We start from the raw sequence: 8,801 nt of genomic DNA, 5'->3' as shown, positions 1-8,801 counted from the left end.
CTAAATTGCCAAAACTCGTAAATGTAATGAAATAAATCAAAACTTGTTGCATTGCATCATAGGTTGTGCACTCTTCAAATAATGTGACCACTCAAACACTGAGAAAGGGGAACATTTGGGAGGAGCATGGCTATGTGGTAGAAGAGCTCAATTTGGCCTCTGCATGCCTATGGAGGCTTCGCTTTTGCATCACACCCTCCAGCCTCTGACCACATTTTCAGATCAAGTCTAAATTGGCTTTTAGTCTAGGCTTCCGCAATGTATTAGTTCACTGAGCTGGGTGCAAATAAATAAACACACACACACCCACTTGACAAAAAAAATATCGGTCGATCAACAGCCTAATGACCAAACAATCGACCAATTGGGGTCAGCCCTAACAAATGGCAACATTTTTAAGCTTACGTTTGCCCGCCGGTCAGGTAGCCTAGGCCTAGTTCCATGCGTAATCAGGTTTGTGTCCTTACTCAAGGAGTGCTCTAAAACAAAAGACAATGAATAAATTGACAATCGTAAATGGAATGAGATAAACCAAAACTTTTTCCTCACAAGTGTAGACTAGGTTGTGCGCTCTGCAAACAACATGTCCACTCCTACAATTACAATGGTAAAACAAATAATAATATATTGAATGCATTAACAGAAGTTACCATAATTAAACAAACATTGTAGACATTGTAGAAATTATGGTAATTAACAGTAACTGTACTACTGGTATGCCGCCTCCGCAATGGAATAGTCCACTCAGACAGGTGTGACTCAGACAGATGTCTTGTGTGCACTAACATACATATATATACATACACCACTGCTCAACTAAAAAAAATATTGGTCGACAAACTGTCTACTAAACGGGGTCAGGCCTACACACCTGTCAGGTGGATGGATTATTTTAGCAAAGGAGAAATGCTCACAAACAGGGATGTAAACAAATTTGTGCACAAAATTTGTGAGAAATAATTTATGCACATTGCATATTTCTGGGATCTTTTATTTCATCTTGTGAAACATGGGACCAAAAATGTACATGTTGCGTTTATATTTTTGTTCAGTGTATTCTTTTTCACTGTAAAAATATACGAAATATAAAGTATGTAAAAAGGATAAATGGACACACAGATATATAAATATATATATATATATAAACAAAATCTTTGAAAATTAACAAATCCCCAAAATAATAGCCAGACAGTCGGGAGAATCAAATTCCCAAAATGATGCATTCAGGAGTATTTTTGTCATGGCAGCCACCATTGATTTCCTTATGTTTGAATCACCCAGATAGCATAAGCCACTGTGATACACACCCTGGGTCAACAGATGTGGGGACAAAAAAAGTATTTGCCCCTATTTGTCATCCTATGTGCATGCATGGAGAGTTGGGGGTCTTGTCTCAGTCACAAAGTAAGAATCACTGAAATGCATATGTTCAGACATTTGTATTGAATACATAATTGACAAGACACTGGGTATTAAATATGAACTGACTCATGCTGCACTGTCAAACATTCAAAAACAAGTCAACAAGGCAAGCAGTAAAGCAAACAAAGTGAAAGACAATGCACCAACAAACCTAGGTATTCAATATTGAGACAGAATACCCACAGGTCTGTGACATCTTGGTGATAATATAGTAGTGATGTGCCGTTCGTAAACCATTCATTCTTTATGAACGACTTTACTGACAGGATTAATACTCGCCTCTCCGGCTCAGGAGACAAACTGTATCATGTGCTCATGGAAAAATAGATCATGCATAAAGAAAAACGCATGTTTAGAACTGATAATTGATTGCATGGTGAAAGAATGAATTATATTAATTGATAATTGAATGTTAGATGACACAGCTTTGTAAAACCAGAACATGCCTCTGCTCAACACTTGAACATGAGAATGAATCGTTTGGGGGGGGGGGGGGGGGGGGGGGGCTGCAGTTCGCAAACAATATTGTGCTAATCTCCCTGTCAAGCCAAAGGCCTTCCGCCAAAAGCTGTTCACAGTCTAGTCCGGACGCAACTAGACCTTGTTTCAAAGCTATCAATAAGTAATCGTATTTGTATTTAGTAGCCTCAAAGCACCGTTTTATAAGTCTCAGTCACAAACGACAGCTACAAATAGCCCCTATGGAGAACGAGAGGTGTGTAGAATCATGATTCTTTCAAGTTTTTAGTTCATTGTTCGCAGTCAGGGGTCCTGCGTGCTCTGGGCCTTTCTGAATCAAATGAACGAAATGAGTTGAAAGATGTTTCCTTTTGCCTGAACGAGTTGAAAAGATCTGGAGTCGGTAAAAAGTACAGAACATCCCATCACTAAAATACAGCAGTTTCAATTAATGGATAATCTGAATTATCGATCTCAAGGAATGGCATGGGCACTTACAACTTCTCTTGCGCTTCTCGGGGTAGCCACACTTCCCGCAGGACGACTTCTGCAGATGGTAAGCCTTGGAACCGCAGTGACGGCATAGAGCATGAGTCTTATTACGCCGCTTTCCGAAGGATGATGTCCCCTTCGTCTGAAACACACAAGGACCAAAATGTTGCCAAATAGATCATTGCCATTTGGTGTAAATGCATGGAGAGGTTGGGATCTTGTCTCAGTCAATAAGTAAGAATCACTGATATTCATATGTTCAGACATTTGTATTGAAAACATCATTGACAAGACAATGGCCCATGGATAATTCATAGGAGATAATTAGTTATTTGTTGTACATCTGATTTCATGCTTAGGTATTTAAGCTGCACTACTAACGTTTCTATCCAACTTCCTGGTTACTTCGCTAGCTAGCGGTAACGTTAGCTAGCTAGAAAAGTGGCATAATAGACTAACACTTCCAACTAGCAACATTTCACCAAAACAACTCATAACTAGTTAATTAGAGGGAATTAGCTACACAAAGAAAGGCGGGGATGTTGTGGTTTGTAGAATGGCTTATTTACCTTGAGCCAACTAGCTAGCTAACCCCAAAACATACACAAAAATAAACCAATGCCTCCATTGCTGTATAACGTTAGTTGACTAGTTAGCCAAGTTGTTTACCGGTTTTTCTACACCATCTAACGTTTCACCAAAAACAATATAAATGAGAACCCATTACCATTGATTATAAGTCGTAAGCTACTACGATTTCTTGAAAAATAAAATAATAAATAAATAGATGTTGTAAGATCCATCTCTGACAAATTTCATCACTCACCATTTTCTTACTGTGGGTGTGTGGAAAGAGACCGGAAAAGGTCTTGGTGTTGCGGTAAATCAGAACCGAGGTTGTTCCAGTAAAATAAGCCCCCTTAATTAGGACAAGCTTTTCACTCCATGAGTAGCCTACTAAGTTGCCCGCTACCAACTAAGGGTGTAAACATTAATTTATGTACTTTAGGCAAATTGGTCGGTTTTGCCTAATGATTGGCAGGGCCTGTTTGAATAATTTAAATACATAATTCCTTCTCTGCCTTACCCATCAAATCATGTCGGATCAGTGATTACTCCAAGGAATGGAAGGATATAATTGAAAAAGTATTCTATCTTGGCTACTTCCATAGGTTGCTTCTGAAATGGATATGAATGCACAGGTTTCTTCCTTAGCCTATCAAGATAAGGCATTCACAACGTTTCAATGAGTCTATACAAGGCCTAGGCCTACTGCATGAACACCATAAAAGATATGCTTTCAAAGACTTTACACAGGTGGAGTTGCATCCAAGACAATCAATTTCAGTCAGTCATTAATGACTGACCCCTGGCTGTGACCCCACTCTCAGGGGGAGTTGGGATTTGCAAAAAACACATTTCCATTTCACACTTGTACATGCCGTGAAAAATGACACATATAAGCACCTCTATTTGACATTTTGTCCCCAGAGAATAAACAGAATTAACTTGTATCCAGGAAGGCCCTGTGAAGTCAAAATTCTGTTTTCCTGTTTTGTATTGTACAACAGCTAATGAAACACTGTAAAAGTGTTAGGTCCCTCCAATTAGGTCCAGACCACTCCCAGACAGTCCAAGCAATATTTGTGTTGCTTTTTTACCTTTTAATGGAAAACTATTACAGTAATCTACTTAACTGTTACCCAGAAATGATTTGATTGAACCCCTGGACACTTCCCCCACTGGGTACAGACATCAATTCAACATCGTTTCCACATTGGTTCAATGCAACTTCAAATCAAATCAAATCAAATCAAATTTTATTTGTCACATACACATGGTTAGCAGATGTTAATGAGAGTGTAGCGAAATGCTTGTGCTTCTAGTTCCGACAATGCAGTAATAACCAACAAGTAATCTAACTAACAATTCCAAAACTACTGTCTTGTACACAGTGTGAGGGGATAAAGAATATGTACATAAGGATATATGAATGAGTGATGGTACAGAGCAGCATAGGCAGATACAGTAGATTGTATCGAGTACAGTATATACATATGAGATGAGTATGTAAACAAAGTGGCATAGTTAAAGTGGCTAGTGATACATGTATTACATAAGGATACAGTCGATGATATAGAGTACAGTATATACGTATGCATATGAGATGAATAATGTAGGGTAAGTAACATTATATAAGGTAGCATTGTTTAAAGTGGCTAGTGATATATTTACATCATTTCCCATCAATTCCCATTATTAAAGTGGCTGGAGTTGAGTCAGTGTCAGTGTGTTGGCAGCAGCCACTCAATGTTAGTGGTGGCTGTTTAACAGTCTGATGGCCTTGAGATAGAAGCTTTTCAGTCTCTCGGTCCCAGCTTTGATGCACCTGTACTGACCTCGCCTTCTGGATGATAGCGGGGTGAACAGGCAGTGGCTCGGGTGGTTGATGTCCTTGATGATCTTTATGGCCTTCCTGTGACATCGGGTGGTGTAGGTGTCCTGGAGGGCAGGTAGTTTGCCCCCGGTGATGCGTTGTGCAGACCTCACTACCCTCTGGAGAGCCTTACGGTTGAGGGCGGAGCAGTTGCCGTACCAGGCGGTGATACAGCCCGCCAGGATGCTCTCGATTGTGCATCTGTAGAAGTTTGTGAGTGCTTTTGGTGACAAGCCAAATTTCTTCAGCCTCCTGAGGTTGAAGAGGCGCTGCTGCGCCTTCTTCACAATGCTGTCTGTGTGAGTGGACCAATTCAGTTTGTCTGTGATGTGTATGCCGAGGAACTTAAAACTTGCTACCCTCTCCACTACTGTTCCATCGATGTGGATAGGGGGGTGTTCCCTCTGCTGTTTCCTGAAGTCCACAATCATCTCCTTAGTTTTGTTGACGTTGAGTGTGAGGTTATTTTCCTGACACCACACTCCGAGGGCCCTCACCTCCTCCCTGTAGGCCGTCTCGTCGTTGTTGGTAATCAAGCCTACCACTGTTGTGTCGTCCGCAAACTTGATGATTGAGTTGGAGGCGTGCGTGGCCACGCAGTCGTGGGTGAACAGGGAGTACAGGAGAGGGCTCAGAACGCACCCTTGTGGGGCCCCAGTGTTGAGGATCAGCGGGGAGGAGATGTTGTTACCTACCCTCACCACCTGGGGGCGGCCCGTCAGGAAGTCCAGTACCCAGTTGCACAGGGCGGGGTCGAGACCCAGGGTCTCGAGCTTGATGACGAGCTTGGAGGGTACTATGGTGTTGAATGCCGAGCTGTAGTCAATGAACAGCATTCTCACATAGGTATTCCTCTTGTCCAGATGGGTTAGGGCATTGTGCAGTGTGGTTGAGATTGCATCGTCTGTGGACCTATTTGGGCGGTAAGCAAATTGGAGTGGGTCTAGGGTGTCAGGTAGGGTGGAGGTGATATGGTCCTTGACTAGTCTCTCAAAGCACTTCATGATGACGGAAGTGAGTGCTACGGGGCGGTAGTCGTTTAGCTCAGTTACCTTAGCTTTCTTGGGAACAGGAACAATGGTGGCCCTCTTGAAGCATGTGGGAACAGCAGACTGGTATAGGGATTGATTGAATATGTCCGTAAACACACCGGCCAGCTGGTCTGCGCATGCTCTGAGGGCGCGGCTGGGGATGCCGTCTGGGCCTGCAGCCTTGCGAGGGTTAACACGTTTAAATGTCTTACTCACCTCGGCTGCAGTGAAGGAGAGACCGCAAGTTTTCGTTGCAGGCCGTGTCAGTGGCACTGTATTGTCCTCAAAGCGGGCAAAAAAGTTATTTAGTCTGCCTGGGAGCAGGACATCTTGGTCCGTGACTGGGCTGGATTTCTTCCTGTAGTCCGTGATTGACTGTAGACCCTGCCACATGCCTCTTGTGTCTGAGCCGTTGAATTGAGATTCTACTTTGTCTCTGTACTGACGCTTAGCTTGTTTGATAGCCTTGCGGAGGGAATAGCTGCACTGTTTGTATTCGGTCATGTTACCAGACACCTTGCCCTGATTAAAAGCAGTGGTTCGCGCTTTCAGTTTCACACGAATGCTGCCATCAATCCACGGTTTCTGGTTAGGGAATGTTTTAATCGTTGCTATGGGAACGACATCTTCAACGCACGTTCTAATGAACTCGCACACCGAATCAGCGTATTCGTCAGTGTTGTTGTCTGACGCAATACGAAACATGTCCCAGTCCACGTGATGGAAGCAGTCTTGGAGTGTGGAGTCAGCTTGGTCGGACCAGCGTTGGACAGACCTCAGCGTGGGAGCCTCTTGTTTTAGTTTCTGTCTGTAGGCAGGGATCAACAAAATGGAGTCGTGGTCAGCTTTTCCGAAAGGGGGGCGGGGCAGGGCCTTATATGCGTCGCGGAAGTTAGAGTAACAATGATCCAAGGTCTTTCCACCCCTGGTTGCGCAATCGATATGCTGATAAAATTTGGGGAGTCTTGTTTTCAGATTAGCCTTGTTAAAATCCCCAGCTACAATGAATGCAGCCTCCGGATAAATGGTTTCCAGTTTGCAAAGAGTCAAATAAAGTTCATTCAGAGCCAACTTCATTGAAATGATGTGAAAACAACGTTGATTCAACCAATGTGTGCCCAGTGGGCCGTTTCACACTGTGTATTTAAATACTGTATCACCAACAGTTCATTCTAATATTTCTACGACTGTACATTGTATTTCAGTGACACTGTTTATACACACACACCACATATTTACAGTTGAAGTCGCTAGTTTACATACACCTTAGTTAAGTACATTTAAACTACGTTTTTCACAATTCCTGCCATTTAATCCTAGTAAAAATTCCATGTCTTAGATCAGTTAAGATCACCACTTTATTTTAAGAACGTGAAATGTCAGAATAATAGTAGAGAGAATGATTTAATTCAGCTTTTTTTTTTATTTATTTTTTTTCATCACATTCCCAGTGGGTCAGAAGTTTACATACACTCAATTAGTATTTGGTAGCATTGCCTTTAAATGGTTTAATTTGGGTCAAACTACCACAAGCTTCCCACAATAAGTTAGGTGAATTCTGGCCCATTCCTCCTGACAGAGCTGGTGTAACTGAGTCAGGTTTGTAGGCCTCCTTGCTCACACATGCTTTTTCAGTTCTGCCCACAAATTTCCTATGGGATTGAGGTCAGGGCTTTGTGATGACCACTCCAATACCTTGACTTTGTTGTCCTTAAGACATTTTGAAAAACTTTGGAAGTATGCTTGGGGTCATTGTCCATTTGGAAGACCCATTTGCGACCAAACTTTAAATTCCTGACTGATATATTGAGATGTTGCTTCAATATATCCATATAATTTTTCTACCTCATGATGCCATCTATTTTGTGAAGTGCACCAGTCCCTCCTGCAGCAAAGCACCCCCACAACACGATGCTGCCACCCCGTGCTTCACGGTGGGATGGTGTTCTTCAGCTTGCAAGCCTCCCCATTTTTCCTCCAAACATAACGATGGTCATTATGGCCAAACAGTTCTATTTTTGTTTCATCAGACCAGAGGACATTTCTCCAAAAAGTACGATCTTTGTCCCCATGTGCAGTTGCAAACCGTAGTCTGGCTTTTTTTATGGCGGTTTTGGAGCAGTGGCTTCTTCCTTGCTGAGCGGCCTTTCAGGTTATGTCGATATAGGACCTGTTTTACTGTGGATATAGATACTTTGTACCTGTTTCCTCCAGCATCTTCACAAGGTCCTTTGCTGTTGTTCTTGGATTGATTAGCACTTTTCGCACCAAAGTATGTTCATCTCTAGGAGAAAGAACACATCTCCTTCCTGAGCGGTATGAGGGCTGCGTGGTCCCATGGTGTTTATACTTGCGTACTATTGTTTGTACAGATGAACGTGGTACCTTCAGGTATTTGTAAATTGCTCCCAAGGATGAACCAGACTTGGAGGTCTACCATTTTATTTTCTGATGTCTTGGCTGATTTCTTTTAATTTTCCAATTATGTTAAGCAAAGAGGCACTGAGTTTGAAGGTAGGTCTTGAAATACATCCACAGGTACACCTGCAATTGACTCAAATGATGTCAATTAGCCTATCAGAAGCTTCTAAAGCCATGACATCATTTTATGGAATTTTCCAAGCTGTTTAAAGGCACAGTCAACTTAGTGTATGTCAACTTCTGACCCACTGCAATTGTGAATTATAAGTGAAATAATCTATCTGTATCAATTGTTGTAAAAATGACTTGTGTCATGCACAAAGTAGATGTCCTAACCGACTTGCCAAGACTATAGTTTGTTAACAAGACATTTGTGGAGTGGTTGAAAAACGAGTTTTAATGACTCCAACCAAAGTGTAGGTAAACTTCCGACTTCAATTGTATATACTGGATTCTTGACATAGCTCACTGTATTATATCTACATCTAAACATATCATTCTTAGTATATCTTGTGTAAATTATTCCGGTGTGCATATGT

General features: G+C 41.9%; 2 non-coding genes across 2 annotated transcripts; both read right to left on the bottom strand.

The window, feature by feature from the left end:
- Positions 1 to 1,385: 1,385 nt before the first annotated feature.
- Positions 1,386 to 1,464, bottom strand: LOC139388822 (small nucleolar RNA SNORD72). Its single transcript, XR_011629347.1, has one exon. It is a non-coding gene; the product is annotated as a small nucleolar RNA SNORD72 (small nucleolar RNA).
- A 1,124-nt stretch (positions 1,465 to 2,588) lies between these two features.
- Positions 2,589 to 2,667, bottom strand: LOC139388820 (small nucleolar RNA SNORD72). The gene has a single exon (XR_011629346.1). It is a non-coding gene; the product is annotated as a small nucleolar RNA SNORD72 (small nucleolar RNA).
- Positions 2,668 to 8,801: the final 6,134 nt, after the last annotated feature.

The sequence above is a fragment of the Oncorhynchus clarkii genome, chromosome 29 (assembly GCF_045791955.1).
Source record: "Oncorhynchus clarkii lewisi isolate Uvic-CL-2024 chromosome 29, UVic_Ocla_1.0, whole genome shotgun sequence".
Taxonomy (NCBI): domain Eukaryota; kingdom Metazoa; phylum Chordata; class Actinopteri; order Salmoniformes; family Salmonidae; genus Oncorhynchus; species Oncorhynchus clarkii.
Note: the sequence above shows the minus strand (reverse complement) of the source record. Positions and strands in the feature narration are given on the sequence as shown.